Here is a 15,625-nt window from a genome sequence, read left to right as displayed (position 1 = left end):
AATCTGTCTTTTACTGCAGGGGATGTCTCAGCTAAGAACCTTCAAGGGTAGAAGGAAAATTATTTTGCTTCCCACATGCCCCTAATACCTTCAAAAATATTTATAGAAATTAAACATAGAAATGTACAGCTGATATGTTTCCATCGTCTCTGGAAATCTACCATGTAATTAAATTGATTTCAACATATTTAATTCATGCAATAGCTTATGTAGTGAGGAAATTTAAAAAGACATGCTTTCTTTATTGATGGAATTAAGGTAAAGGCTATTTTGAATTCTAAAACTGTAAATGTTTCCAAATCAGAGTGCTCTATAGTAAGAATGTATCGTTGATGCCCAGTCGAATATGCCTTTTGCTAGTTTTCATGAGGTATTTCTCCTGAATTTAAAATTGCCAACTTATTTATCTATAACCTTTCCAAGTGAGTCTCAGCCTTTTTAAAAGATGTGCTATCCTATGAGGTTTCCTGTTTTTAAGCCCTGGTACATTAAAAATGCGAAATGAGTCCATCACTGACTATAAGAGAGACTCATACTCACGGTACACAATGCCTTAAGGTCAAAAGCCAAATGATACCATGAGAAATTTCAGAGAGAGGAGAAGCTTTTTCTACTGATCTTAAAGCTCTTGCATATGATTTTATATTTTCTAGGAGTTTTAATTAAGATGGTGTGTGCATTGCCTGTGTGAGTTACTGATATAAACTTTCTTTTATTTGATATGACAATCTTTCTTACGGTATGTCTGTAGTTGTGTGTTTACTATTTTTATGCCATCGTGACTCTATATATCCTTTATTTCATCACTCCCTTGGTGTTGCAGCTTATTTTTCAAGTTAAATAAAAACACTAGCAAAGAAACAAAGAAAGTGCTGTAATCTTCTCTCGTGCTGACAGTTCCATATATTTTGAAGTAAATAAAGATATGGAATCAGGATTAAGAAACAAGCATGCACTTCAGAGAAATGTTTCATAAATTTATTGCTTGACTGTGTAGTGTAACTGCCATAGCTTTTGATGGACAAGGACATATATCTGGAAAATGAAACAAAGATAGTGGCTCACTGTAATTCAAAGATAATAACTACTAGAAGATACAATTGTTCAGCAAATGTGAGATTATTGGTTTCCTAGGGATTTATTAATTTGATGTATTTTAATCTTCGCCTGCTGTAAAAAGAAGAATATTGTCACTCCGATGATGGGGTCTCACTCATTTTGTAAATCGTCCTGATCGTCTTTTTCATTTATATCTAAAATTCATCTGGCAGTTGGAGAAAGGCCCCTGCCGCACAGCAGTCAGTCACCTACAATGAATGTAAGACCCCACGTCCAGGCTTCAAATGTCACCACATTGCCGTCTCACTGTGAATGACTGAAATTTACTTCCCGTTGTTAGTGGCGCTGAAAATTGCCACGGGTTTCTACAGTTTATAATGGATTGTCTAAACCGAAAACATTTCCCAGATTGAATTGACCTTTTAGAAAACAGCACTTTCATCCTCAAAATGCAGGACTGTTGCAATATTTTATTTAAAAAGGTTATTTAGTTACAAAACTTGGAGAAAGGGTAAAGAATTAGAGCTGAGTATCTCTCTCCATATAATGCATTGCTGTCAAAAACTGCGACCATTGATTGCTTCACCACCCAAATGCTACCGAGAAGAGTGCACGGAAAACCACGTCTTTCCTGTATTGATAGAAAAGAGCAACATAAGGAGGGAATGCCTTTTTTCTTCTGTACTTTTAATTAGTCCGTCATTTTGTTATCAAAGAAGGAGTAGAATGTTGTCAAGTCTGTTGGACTACTCTAAACAAAATACATGTCTTAGAAAATTTATCCACAGAGCAGAGTACTTCATCATTCCTGTGTGTGTGTGTGTGTTTGAGAGAGAGAGAGATAAGGCATAATAAAAATACATATAAAGAAATATTAAGAATGTACAACAAACAATTATTTCATTAGTAGACAAATAAGTAAAAGAAAAAAGTTTCACTAACTCAAGTAATTTAAATGAATTGGACTTTATGTGGTAGTACCAATATGGTTGATGAGGCCAGAAGAAAAAAGTACTATAAATCATCCAAAATCAGAGTCCCCTTGAAAAAATATAGCCAAATTGAAAAGCTTCTCACATTCTCTCTCTTTTCTTTTCTTTTATTTCTTCCTTCTTTTATTTTTTCCAAACACTTGAATGTCGACTCTGGTGAGAGAATAAGTAAGATTTCTGGTTGAGTCAAATATCTGGGATAACAAAATTTCAAAGAAATTTGAAAGAGACTTTAAATGCACTGAATATTAAAACTAAGTTACATTACTATTAAATGCTTTTTAATATTCATAAGACTCTTAAGAACTTCTTAGTACTTTAGGACAATTTTTATAAACGTAATTACCATTGAATCATCATGGTGCTAAAGTTCCATTGCATTTCATTCGTTTCCATTTCATTCTTTCTAAAAGAAAGAAAACACTCTTCTGCTTCAGCCTTTGAATTGCATTTGTTTGATGGAGTGCCCTTCAATGTCATCAATGCCTTTGCATGACTGTTAGAACTCTGGTTGATATCTCTTTAGAGGCAGGAGTCTATCTCTCTGCTTAGTTTTATTCCAAAGCACAGAGAAAATATGGGACTTAGACAGAACTTGATAATGATGAAGTTCATGACTGGCAGTGTAATTTCAGTAAAAATTTTATAAAAGAACTTCTTAAACCTCAATATAATATTGATAGTTTATGTAGACAATAATTAATAAATAATTACTATTGTAATTGTATATACGACATAGAGCAGTATCCATAATGGTTGAGCTAATATTACATGCAATCCTTTAAAGTTTTCTGGAACTACCTTTTAAACTCATATAAAACTAGCAACTTATAAGACTGACGTAATTGCTAGAGAACTCTGATGCCACATTAGTGAGTTTCTATAAGAATACTTGTATATCTGGTCAGTGTTTTCTGTTACACTTCTAGTAACAGGAAGTCATCTTCCATACGAGAAAGTAGATTTTTAAACAGAGCTAACTTGTATAATAAGTGACATTCTTAATACCCACTTTCTGTTGAAACCGTGTATTAGGTGTTTTTATACAAGTTCTTGTCATATTCATGTTATATATTCTCAAACCACTGAGAATAAAGTCAGCGAATTTATTTTAAGATCTTTCCTGTATCCTATGTTAATTTTATTCCATTGGGGATCATCTCTTTTAATATGTCTACTTATTTATTTTTCACTTTATTTACTCATTTATGTTAAATATTTGGTAGTGTTAAAAACTGTATACTTGGAGAGACTCAGTAAAAAAATATTTATTGAAAGGGACACTTTTTACTGAAGTAAATGAGACAAAATTAAAAATTGGTAAAAAATATGATTTATAATAATTTAATATCAACATAATGAACACAGACAAATTTAACAATCCAAAAAATAAAGTTAATAAGTAAAGCAGAATATGCAAAAATAGAGAACAAAAAGTATGAAAAGTATATGTAAAGCAGAGATTCAATCCATGAATTGATATGATTTATAGAAGCATTGAATGTAAAACAGAGGTGATAAAACTGAAAAACATCTAATAACAGAGAAATTATAGAATAAAATTTACCAGATGTGACATGACTCATGAGGCTTCAAATGGAAAGGCCACACTGGGCACTGTATAGGCTGAAGGTGCCAACATACCTAGATTACAACACGACATAGATCTCTAAGCAAATCAAGAATGACGTTCATTTTTCAGAGAGAAAAAAAGTGAAAAGAATCTGATTAGCATGAAGATTCTCACATGCAACACCTGATTCCAAACAACCATGCAGCGATATCATTAAAGGTAAAAAGATTTTGAATGGAGTTTTGTATACACAGCCAAACTGGTTTCAATGTTGGAGAGTAAAAAAAATTCAACCCAGTGGCTTTCCCTAGGAGATTACTCCATGTTTCCCTACAGCCAAAGGAAAGAGGATTTAATTCAAGATTTAAAAATGTGAAATGTAAGAAATAATATTGCCCAAGTATATCATTAATAGAGTTAATTCTAGATTAATATTGATTCATAATGTAAAATAATTGATAACAATCTAGATTTAAAAGTCAAGATGCTTGCAACAAAGGCAATGGTTAAGAGAGAACAGAACCTTCTTGTCTTTTTTATGGGGAGGATAGAGACCACGACTAACAACCTGCTTTGACAGGAAATAAAGTGAAATCTTCAAATGTGTTTAGATATATAATGGTAAACATCAGAGGGATATAATAAGAAAGTATAACACAAAGTAAAAAAAAAGAAAGGAGATTTTGATAGTAATTGTTTTTTCTTAAGTATTTCTTAGAGTGTCTTTAATGAGGATTTGTTGGTGACAGTCTCTGCCAATGGTGAAGCAGTCTTTGCTTATCTGAAAATATGTACATTTCATCTACTATTTTTTTTTTTAAGTAAAGCAGCTGCAGTGTTTATTCAAGACACGATAGTCGGGGTTATCTGGTCGTGTTCCCTTCTCCCTTGAGAAGGTGCATCTTGACAAGTGATCCAGTAGAAATCTTATAAACTCTCATAAATTCATAAAAACCATTTCCGTCGTCTATTCCCCAGTCAGCCATGCCCTGAGACGACTGTCTTGGAGCGCCCTCTGGTGGCAGCGTGGAAAACCACAGTCTGAGGCCTGCCGGGAGCTTGCAGACCCACGGGGGTGTCCAGAACTGCCCATGCCACTTGGCCTTTTGTCTTGAATGACTGTCTTTTGGCAGATGGTCCAGCCCTTGGAGATGGCCCAATTGCTCCTCAAGAAGTTTCAGTTGCCGATCTGTGGATGACTCTTTTTGCTGGGAGGTTTCCAGGTCCTTCTGCCGGTCTCTTGGAAACGGAGATGGGCCTTTAGACTACGGTGGAGAATAAAATGCTTTGTCTCTTGCTGTTCAGGGTGGGGATGGCCTCCAGCTCCGGAAGGTAGAGAAGCATCTGGACCTGGGACATGAGCTCGAGGGACTAGCTGTCGGTAATGGAGGTGGGCTGGCTGCAGTTAGCAGGGAGTTTGCTCTCTTTTCTGAGCAGCCTGGGGCTGGAGACCATTGCGCCATCTTATTCACCGTCTCCTCTTCTGCCTCCCTAGGTTCAGAAGGAAGAGAAAAGTCAGCAGCTTGGCCTCTAGGAGCGACAGCAGCAAGTTCAGCAGGCAGCTCTCCTTTGCAACTGGGTCTGAAAGAGCGATGCCCTCGGGGAACTTGGGTTGGAACTCAACGATGAAGAGGGGCTCCCGCAGCTCGTGGAAGTAGAACTTCGGCATCCCTGCGATGGCGTTGATGTCCCTCTCCCTCATCATCACAGACACATCCTTGTTACTGACGTCAAAGTTTCCCGTCAGCGCCTGGGTGTTCGTGGTCACTCCGGACACGCCTTAGATGCTCACTTCCTCCACACCCGGTTGCCCAGTCTCCTCCAGGTGCTGGTGCATCATGGGCACCTTGGATCTCTCACTCTTGGTGAACGCGGCAATCCCGACTCTGAAGACCCCCGTCTGTTTCCAGGAAGGCATTCTTTTCAAGCTCAACTTTCTTCTGGTGAGCTTGAGCGAGAGTTTCACTTCAATCCCATTCACGGAGATAACAGTCCTCCGACAGTCTCTGTCCTGCAGGGCCTGGGGATCCAGCTGGATCTGGCTCGTCCCCATGACCCTGTCTGTGCTCTTGCGGTCCTTCTTGATCATCTTCGTTGTTGTAACACTTTTTGTAGCACAGTAACCTCAAGGTCTAGGAGTCTTCTAGATCGATCTCAAACTTCCCTTTCCAGTTTGGCTCAGCTGTGTCTCTATAGAAGCACGTCTTTGCTTTATTCACAAAATACCCAAAGGATATAAATATATATTTGCAACATAGTATCTAAGGAACAATAATTCCAGTTTGACATTTCTCTCAAAACTTTGAAGATAGCATCCTATTGTCTTTGTTATTGTTGCTGTAAAGAAGTTTGTTTTCATTATTTTGTAGGTTACCAATTTTTTTCTTTTTCCTGGCTTAACTTGTCTACTTTTTCCCTCTTTTTTTAGGTACTGTAGTTTCACTAGACTATCTCTGCATAAAGACTTGTTTTAATCATCCTGCTTGAACTAATTTGTTTTCTTAATCCAAGACTTGCATCAAATCTGAAAAATTCTTAGCATTATCCCCTCAAGTAGCCCCTTCCCCAGTTCTTTCATTGATTCCCTTTGATCCCCTTGGAAAAGACAGAATTAGTCTTTTCACTCTGTATTGCATATTTTTTTATCTTCTGTTTCAGATCTTTTTTTTTGGTCTCTTATTCTGTATTTTGGGTAACTTCATTTTGTGAATTCCCTATAGAGTTTTTAAAACATTCACTGAGCTTTAAGTTCAATAATTATATTTTAAAATATAGACATCCTTGTTTGTTCTTATTCAGATATTTATGGTTAATTTTTATTCCAATGTATGAATCTTCTAATGTGAAATATTTCATACCTACAGAAATGTCCATGGAACCATATGAATCTTGACCCATACCTCATGTTGCATAATAATATCTATTCCAGATGGGTCGCAGACAAAAATATGAAAAGTAAGAGAATAAACCTTTTAGAAGAAAACAAGAGAATATCAAATAACCTTATAGTACGCAAAATTTCCTTGAACAGCACACAAAATTCTCTTCTTAATAGTCAACTAATTGGATGACATTAAAATTAGAACAACTGTCTAGTCAGAGTGGGAGAAGATTGCATAATGAACTACTGCAAATCACTAGAAAAGGATGCAGGACAATAGAAAACACTAACGAGCATTTCTCTAAAGAGGATACCCAAATGATCTATAAAGATGTACTCAACTTTGTCATTCCTCGGGAAGATATGTATGCATGTATTTTCTTTTTAAATAAGGATTTTATTTCTAGGTAGGATTGAGTAGTTCATTGCAAGTCAATGCTACCATGAAAATTACTAGAAAAGATAGATAAATCAAAGAATTCTTATTTTGGAAGACATCAGAAAGCTATGGAAAAATGGAGGACAAGAAATTAAAATTTCAGTGAGGGAAAAATCTTTCAGAATTAGGCTAAAAATTGGCACCTGCCTTTTAGTAGAAGAAATGACCAATTTCATATGCAGGCAGGAGGCTGAACATCTGGGTGGGTCCTAGGCAGGAAGCAAAACTGGAACAGAAAGAAATCAGCAGTGCTTTACGTAGTTACATGAACAAATATTCTGTTCTTCAAGAGATTTGCCAATATCAGAGCTGCTCTGGGCAGAATGCTAGAGCTAAGCTAAAAACATGTTGAAAGAAGAGAGGAAAGGTTTAGAGTGTGTGAGTGCTGAGGAGCTTCAAAGTTCTCAATTGCAAACTGTAGAAGTCTGAGCCCTAGAAATAGGAGAGAGCCAGATGTCAACCCAGTGTTATCAAAACTTAAATTCAGGGGCAGCCCAGTGGTGTAGTTATTAAGTTTGTGCGCTCCCCTCTGGTGGCCTGGTTGCCAGGTTCTGATCCCAGGCGTAGACCTACACATCGCTTGTCAAGCCATGTTATCGCTGCAACCCACATGCAAAATAGAGGAAGGTTGGCACAGATGTTAGCTCAGCAACTATCTTCCTCAAGCAAAAAGAGGAAGATTGGCAACAGATTTTAGCTCAGGGCCAGTCTTCCTCACCAAAAAACAAAGAAAAGAAAAATATCTTAAATTCAGCTTTAACCTACATTACTTCCTGATTGGATTAAGGTGATCAACCACTCATTCTATCTGCCTAAAAAAGGAAATGGTGGACTCTCTCTGAAGAAAAACCACTGGAGCCCTCATGATCCATTTAATAACAGTGTCTATGACTCATTAAAAACTTTGTAGTCATATAAATATACAGGACCATATGATCAACATCCAAAAGAGAGAAAAAATATTTAGGAGACAATAGAAGTAGACCCAAGGTGACCAAAATATTACAAGTAGCTGGGGCCAGCCTGGTGGTGGCATAGCAGTCAAGTGCACACGTTCCGCTTCTGCGGCCCAGGGTTGCCTGTTTGGATCCTGGGTTCGGACATGGCACAACTTGGCAAGCCATGCTGTGATAGGTGTCCCACATATAAAGTAGAGGAAGATGGGCATGGATGTTAGCTCAGGGCCAGTCTTCCTTAGCAAAAAAGAGGAGGATTGGTGACAGATGTTAGCTCAGGGCTAATCTTCCTCAAAATAAAATAAAATAAAATATTACAAGTAACAAAAAAGGGCTTTAAAATATCTGTGATTAATAGATCCAAAAAGGATAAACAGAAAGATGGAGAATGTTAATGAAAGACAGACTATTTCAACAAAGACATAAAACTTTAAAATATAAAACATAGACATACGTACCCATAACTCAACTCAAGAAGTAGAATATTATTAGTACATAAGAACCCCTTGTGGCTTCTTCCCACGTTGCATCACCCTCCCCCGACAGATGTAATCATCCTCAGGTTTTGTCCTAATCATTACCTTCTTTTTACCTTCCACAAATTTATCTCTAAATACTACAATATTTAACTTTGCCTATTTCTGGGCTATATATAAATAGGACAACTTTCCTCTAACTTTCTTCCATTGTTTAAAATTTTGATTTTGAAGTCAACTTTATTGAGGTATATAGTTAGTATTTATTAATTTTCATTGCTGAATAGTTTCATTGAATTAAAATACCACACTTTATGTACATGTTTCCTTTGTGACACCTATTTGGGTTGTTTCCAATATTTATTTTTCAAATAATGCTGCTATTAATATTTTTGTACATATCTCCTGGGGCATATTATAAGAGCTTCTCTAGGGAATATATTAAAAAAGCAGAACTATGGGTCAATGTTATGCAAATGCTCAACTTTTTTAACAAATCCCAAAATGTCTTTCAAATTGGTTGTACCAGCTTTTATTCCTCATAGCAGTGAATTAAAAGTTCCATTTAACTGGGAACAAAAGTAAGAATTGCCCAATTTCTTTTATTTATCCTGATATCGTGGATATAAATGGTATCTTATTGTGGTTCTAATATTTACTTTTCTGATTACTAAAGAGTTGAAAGATTGCTTCACAGATTGAGTTTTTTGTTTGTTTCCTCTTTCACAAAATTCTGGTACATATCTTTCACATACTTTTTCTATGTGTTTGCTTTTCTTTTGTCTTTGAGTTTTTTACATGTATATGTGTATATTGTTTAGTAACCATTTTTTTCAGTATATATTCTCCCAGCTTTTTATGATCCTTTGCTGAAAAAAAGGACATTCTCTTTCACAGCTTTAAAGTTGTACTTCCACCTGGAATTAACATTCTTTGTATGGTGCAAGGTTAGGAGCCCAATGAAAATTTTTCATGCGCACAAACAATTATCACAGCATCACTTAACCCTTTGTAATAGACACGCAACGCCCAGAGATTCAGGGACCAAATTTACACGTCTGTGTTATTTGGTTTGACACTTTCTACTTGGTTCATTTGTCTATACTTGTACCAATGCCAATAGATGTTAATAACTATACGTTTATATTAAATTTTGGTCTCTGGCAAGGCATGCCCTCTCCTTTTTCTACTCTGTCAAGAGTCTCTTATTTTTTTAGCTCTTTGCTCTTTCATTTATGTTTGAAATTTTTTTTTTCTTAAGATTGGCACCTGAGCTAACAACTGTTGCCAATCTTCTTTTTTTTTTTCCTTTTCTGCTTTATCTCCCTAAATCCCCCTGGTACACAATTGTATATCTTAGTTGCCAGTCCTTCTTGTTCTGGTTTGTAGGACACTGCCCCAGCATGGCCTGATGAGCCGTGCCATGTCCCTGCCCAGGATCCAAACCACTGAAACCCTGGGCCGCAGAAGCGGAGCCACGTCACTCAGTCACTGGGCTGGCCCTTCATTTATATTTTAAAAGCATCTTATCAAGTTCTAAAAAATCCTTTTTGCATTTTATTATTATTATTACTAGTATTGTGTAGATATCCTATTTATCTCTAGTAAAGTTTTTGGTCTCAAACTCTAATTTTTCTAATTTTAATAAAGCCACAACAGCTTTTTATTACTATATCCTTTCTATCTTTTAATATCCTTTTTGTTTTATGTGTTTTTATAAGCAAAACAAAGCTGAATTGACTTGATGATATTCAGTCTTCCTATAAAAAACACAACGTATCTTGACATTTACTTATGAAAATTTTTCTCACTATCTTTCAATACATTTTTCCAATTCTGCATAAAATATTATACACTTTTAAAATCATTATCTATATATATAGTTTTGTATTTTATTTATTTATTTATTTATTTTTGAGGAAAATTAGCCCTGAACTAACATCCTTGGCCAATCCTTTTAGCTGAGCAAGACTGGCACTGAGCTAACATCCATGTTCATCTTCCTCTACGTTGTATATGGATGCCTGCCAAAGCACGGCTTGATAAGTGGTGTGTCAGTCCACACCCGGGATCTGAAACAGCTAACCTCAGGCTGCGGAAGCAGAGTATGCAAGCTTAACCACTATGCCACTGGGCTGGCCTCTGTATTTTATATTTTTTAACTTATATTTTCTAACTGCTGCAGATGTTTATAAATGCAGTTTAATCAACTTTGGTATCTTGATAATTAAAAGTCCAGTGACCTTACTACTCTCTGTTATTAATTCATTTAATTTATATTTGGTCCTTTTTTGGTGTATTTTATTAATACAATTGTATCATCTGAAAAAAAGATATTTGAATTTCTTCCATTTCAATTCCTCAGGCCATTTCATAATTTCAAGGAACCAGATGCTGAAGTCAGATGCAAAAATACTGAAGACCTCTGAATAAGACAAGTTGGCTATTCAAATGATTGAGAAAAGATTAGACAGTAATTGGTGTTAAAAATCTTAGTTGTTCATATAGAAAGGATAAACTTAAGTTTTCCCCTAACTATAATGTAACTAAATAAAACCATGTTTATAAAAGTTTTAATAAAATAAAGGAGAATATTTTTATAAAAATATAATTGAGAATACTTTTCTCCATCAAGATAATTCTCAGTATTCTAGATTGTACTATAATGTCAGATTTCTGTATGAAAAACAGCACTCACTGTAAATAACATTTAAGTATAAGATATAAAGTGAGGAAGATTTCTAATAATGTAAGAGATATATCAAGAACACAAAATAGTTTCTACTGATTAATAAAAATAAGTCAATAATCTCATAGGACAAAAACTGGGAAAAAAGATATGAAGAATCAATGTTAAAAATAGTATACAAAATAAAGGTATATTTATTAAGGTTGTACAAATTCACTAGTAAGTAAAACTGGAATTTCTTAATGAAATATGACTGTTAACCTATCAGACTAGCAAATATTAAAATTATATATTAAACTAGTTTTAGAAAGAGTATGAGAAATGGGGTGTCATACAAAATTGGTTACAGTGTACATTGTTACAACTTTTGAAGTTATATTACTATATCCATCTAAATGCAACAGGGCATGTCATTTGAGATAGCTCTTCCACTTCTTGTCATCCATCCTACCGAAATATCCACATGCATAAAAGATGCATGTACTAATAGGTTTTTTGCTGCACCAAGTGATATTAAATAGTGTCTCCATGCTATTTAATACTATGCAGCCATTGCAATATAATCAGGTGGATTTATGGATATTTATATTAATTATCTCTAAGGTATAATTTCAAAAACATATCAAGATACATTTCATATCCACTCAGTGGAACACGACTCAGTAATAAAAAAGAATGAACTATTGATGTTCACCACAACATGGATGAATCTTAAAACAAGTAGCTGAGTGAAAGAAGCCAGGCAAAAAAAAAAAGCAAAAGAGCACATACAGAATGATTCATTTATATAAATGTCCAGAAATGTTATTCTGTAATGAAGAAAGTAGAACAGTAGTTCTGTGGGGAAGTGGGTAGAGGAAGAGATTACAAAGGGACACAAGGAAACTTTCGAGGCTGATGGAAATGTTCCTTTCCTTGATTGTGGTGTGTACATATGTTAAGACTGATCAAATTATGCTCTCTAACTGTGTGTGATTTAGTTTATGTCAATTATACCTCAGGAAGATCAGAAAACACATTGAGAAACCTAACACTTCAGAATGTTTAGATTTAGGTCTTTACCTGGTTCTATTCCAGGAGAAGACTCTTTGTCCCTTAGGAGGCACATAGCAAGAACTCTGCTGTGTTTGGAAACTTTGATCATGCACCTTATGCAGCCTACAGTTAATCAAAACTATAGCTGACACGTGAAAGATCTGACCTTACGTGATAAAACACATGTAGTCAGATCTTGGTGGTAGGAGAATTATTTATTGAGATATATGGCTCACTCAGCCACACAAGATAGGTGAGCATCTATCATTGTAGGAGAGCATGAATGGGGTCTTAACTGAGTACCACGAACTCTTAACTGGAAGAGGTGATGTCAGTAGTCCTGTGTTCAGCTTGAGTGAATATGGTCAGATTATAAAAAAGCTCCAAAAGTCACATCAGAAAAATAATTGAATTTGTTTTACTTGATGAGGCCCCTGAGTTTCCTAGATTTTTTGACTAGCTATAGATCCTATCTTTCCAATGCTATCGGTGTTCAACCTTTTCTGTGGCTTTCAAACTTTTTCAGAGCAATAGACTCTTTAATCAAGCAAAGTATCACTCAAAACATTTACCTCAATCACTGTCTTTGCCATTGATAACAGTAGAATCTTATGACTGTATATTTGTTTTAGAAGGTTGCATTTTGATCCTTATAATAAATAAGAATAACCAGAGAATAATGGCTACGCAGGGCCATACAGGGTTTGTGGATTTTTATTGGTGGTATGTCAACCTCAGCATGCATTTCCATATCTTGTTTGAATTGCAGAGTTTTCAGAAATCTGAATTGTACAGATAAGTAGTTTCAAATTTTTTTTTATCAGTGCCCATTGAAAACTGAATATACTCTTCAATTAAACTGATCTAGATGCTTGAGAGGATAGTAACACATGTCTGCCTGTAAGTTAAATCACTAATAATCCCTAACAACTGAATTCATTCCTTACCAAAAAAGTCAGGCAAAAAGTGTCCAAAATTTACAGTCATCGCTAAAATTACCTAATATGAAAGTGACACAATTCCAGGTGCTGGACATTTACTTGTTATTGTACATCTTCTACTCTGTGGCAAGCATACATAAAGCAGACACGCCCAAGACTTGCCTGACACATCAGCACAGTTCACACATGTTGTAGCAGTGTTTTTACTTGTGTAATTTTTTGTGTTCAGACAGGCAAAAGCCTGAATCAAATTAGGGGGAAAAAGAAGCTGAATCAGAACAGAGTGAGAAACTCAATAACCAGAGAAGCAACAAGTTCAAATAGACTAATCACTCTTGCAGAAACGTTGTGGTAGACAGAATTCTAAGATGACCACACAGTGATCTATGTATGTTGTATGACCCTGTCCCCTTTGAGTGTATGTGGAAACTTTCAATTACTTTTAACCAAGAGAGCATGGCAAAAGCACTGGGCTACCACTGCCATGATTACGTTACATCATATGGCAAAGGTGAAGGAATTTTGCAGATATAATGAAGGTCCCTTATTAGTTGACTTTAACTTAATTAGAAGGGAGATTAGTCTTGGTGGGTCTGACTGAATCAGGTGAAACCTTTAATAGAGGGTGGCGAGATCAGAGATAGAAATCAGCCTCTCCTGCCATCTTGAAGAAACACCTTGAGATGCACAGTGGCAAGGACTGAATTATACAAACAAGCACTTGGGCCTGGAAGGGGATCTTGAGGCTCAAATGAGACCCTAGACCCTCTCAGCACCTTGAAAATTCCAAGAGCAGAAGGCCCAGCTAACCTGTGCCCAGACTCCGGGCCTATGAAAGTTGTATGATAAGAAACATGTACTGTTGAAATTGCTAAATGTGTGATAATTTGTTATCCAACAATAGAAAGAAAATGTATATTGACGTTGACATTGTTAAATGAATTTATAGATATTGATATATATATCAAGATATAGACTAATGCCAAAAAGTGCTTCATTTTTGTAAAAAGAATAATAGTTTATGTTTATGTATATATCCATATAAATATAGTACAGCAATCCCCAAACATATTGCTAGGAGTGAAGAATAAAAAAATTCAAATTTATAGAATGCAGGATTATGTTATTGGAAGATTACTAAAATGATCAGAATAAGCCTCCTTTGGAGGATGATAGCCAATGTCAATTGTGATATATTTAATGCGTATTACTGAGGAGTGCTTTTTTTTTTTTACAGGGTTTCAATAAAAGTAATATATGTAAATAACATTAATATTGTAAATAATGAAAAATAATAAAAGTAATATTTGATATTTACAGCTTACTCTATGTCTGTATTCTTCTAAATTCTCTTTTTGTCATTCCTTCCCTCTCTCTCTCCCATACACACACATACACATACCCACGCTAATTTAATGTTCAGATAAGAAAGTATGAGGGGCCGGCCCGTGGCCGAGTGGTTAAGTTCACGTGCTCTGCTTGGGCGGCCCAGGGTTTCACTGGTTCGGATCCTGGGCACGGACGTGGCACCGCTCATCAAGCCACGTTGAGGTGGCGTCCCACATGCCTCAACTAGAAGGACCCACAACTAAAATATACAACTATGTACTGGGGGCATTTGGGGAGAAAAAAAGCAGACAAAAAAAAGATTGGCAACAGTCATTAGCTCAGATGCCAATCTTTAAAAACAAAAAAGAAAGCATGAGAAAATTGTTATTATTATTATTATTATTATTATCTCCTTTTTTTCAGTCACAGAGCTGAGCTGCAGATATTTGGGAAAATTGCCTGAGATCACAGAATGTGGCATAGCTGCGATTTAAAGCCAAGCAGTCTGGCTCCAAAGAAAAACATACCCTTGTAATTAATATAATACTATTTTTACCTTCTGAATAAACATTTAACATGTTGAAGAATTTGAAAGTTAATCGTGCTGCAACACAAGGTGAACAAAATCATTTTAGTGTAAAATTACATGTAGCTCGAAAGTGACTGATTTTCTTGACTCCCTTTAAATTTACACCAAATGTAAAAGGTCTTCTCGCCCAGTGTTGTCTCTGCCTTCAAACATAGAAAATACAGAATTAAAGACTTGACTGCAAGGAAAGAAGAACAGGGAACAGATCCATTGTTGGCATAACACTTGATCTACACCTAATTTTATGGGTGAAATAAGATTTTTAAAAATTTTTCATTGTCTCCCTAAAACCTTGTTTCTCCAAAGAGCAGCCCCCTTGATAAACATTTTTCAACAGAAATTAGTGTATGCTGAACGCCAGCAAAAGAAAGTATTAAAACAGCCTTGTGCTCCTCCAATAAAATGCTATTTTTTTAGCCTTTTCCCTACCTTGTGGGGACACATTTGAAACTGAATGGCATAAAATACCAAATGTTACAGTGATGAATGCAGAGAGTGAGAGAGAGAGAGATTAAAATGATCTCTTATAAGATCATTTAGAAGATCTTGTAGGACAAGAGAGCATTTGTGTCTTGTCACACAAGAGATGAGAGAAAGACGTAAAATTGGTCTCCTCAGTTCTCACTCTATTCCATTCCAGTGCTTATATCGTAAGTCTGTCCATTT

At 35.6% G+C, this 15,625-nt stretch overlaps 1 long non-coding RNA gene across 2 annotated transcripts in view; it reads right to left on the bottom strand.

Annotated features, from left to right (window-relative positions):
* Positions 1-1,509: 1,509 nt before the first annotated feature.
* LOC139076386 (uncharacterized) overlaps positions 1,510-15,625 on the bottom strand; it is a 31,742-nt gene continuing 17,626 nt past the window's right edge. Inside the window, exons 4-6 of one of the 2 annotated variants that reach the window (XR_011527951.1) lie at positions 7,092-7,170; positions 2,137-2,204; positions 1,510-1,690 (exon numbers count right to left, since the gene is read on the bottom strand). This is a non-coding gene — a long non-coding RNA (uncharacterized lncRNA). The remainder of the gene's footprint in view (positions 1,691-2,136; positions 2,205-7,091; positions 7,171-15,625) is intronic. The other variant, XR_011527952.1, reaches the window with a different exon arrangement.

The sequence above is a fragment of the Equus przewalskii genome, chromosome 16 (assembly GCF_037783145.1).
Source record: "Equus przewalskii isolate Varuska chromosome 16, EquPr2, whole genome shotgun sequence".
In the NCBI taxonomy this organism is placed as follows: Eukaryota; Metazoa; Chordata; class Mammalia; order Perissodactyla; family Equidae; genus Equus; species Equus przewalskii.
This window is presented reverse-complemented; position numbering and strand designations above follow the sequence as displayed.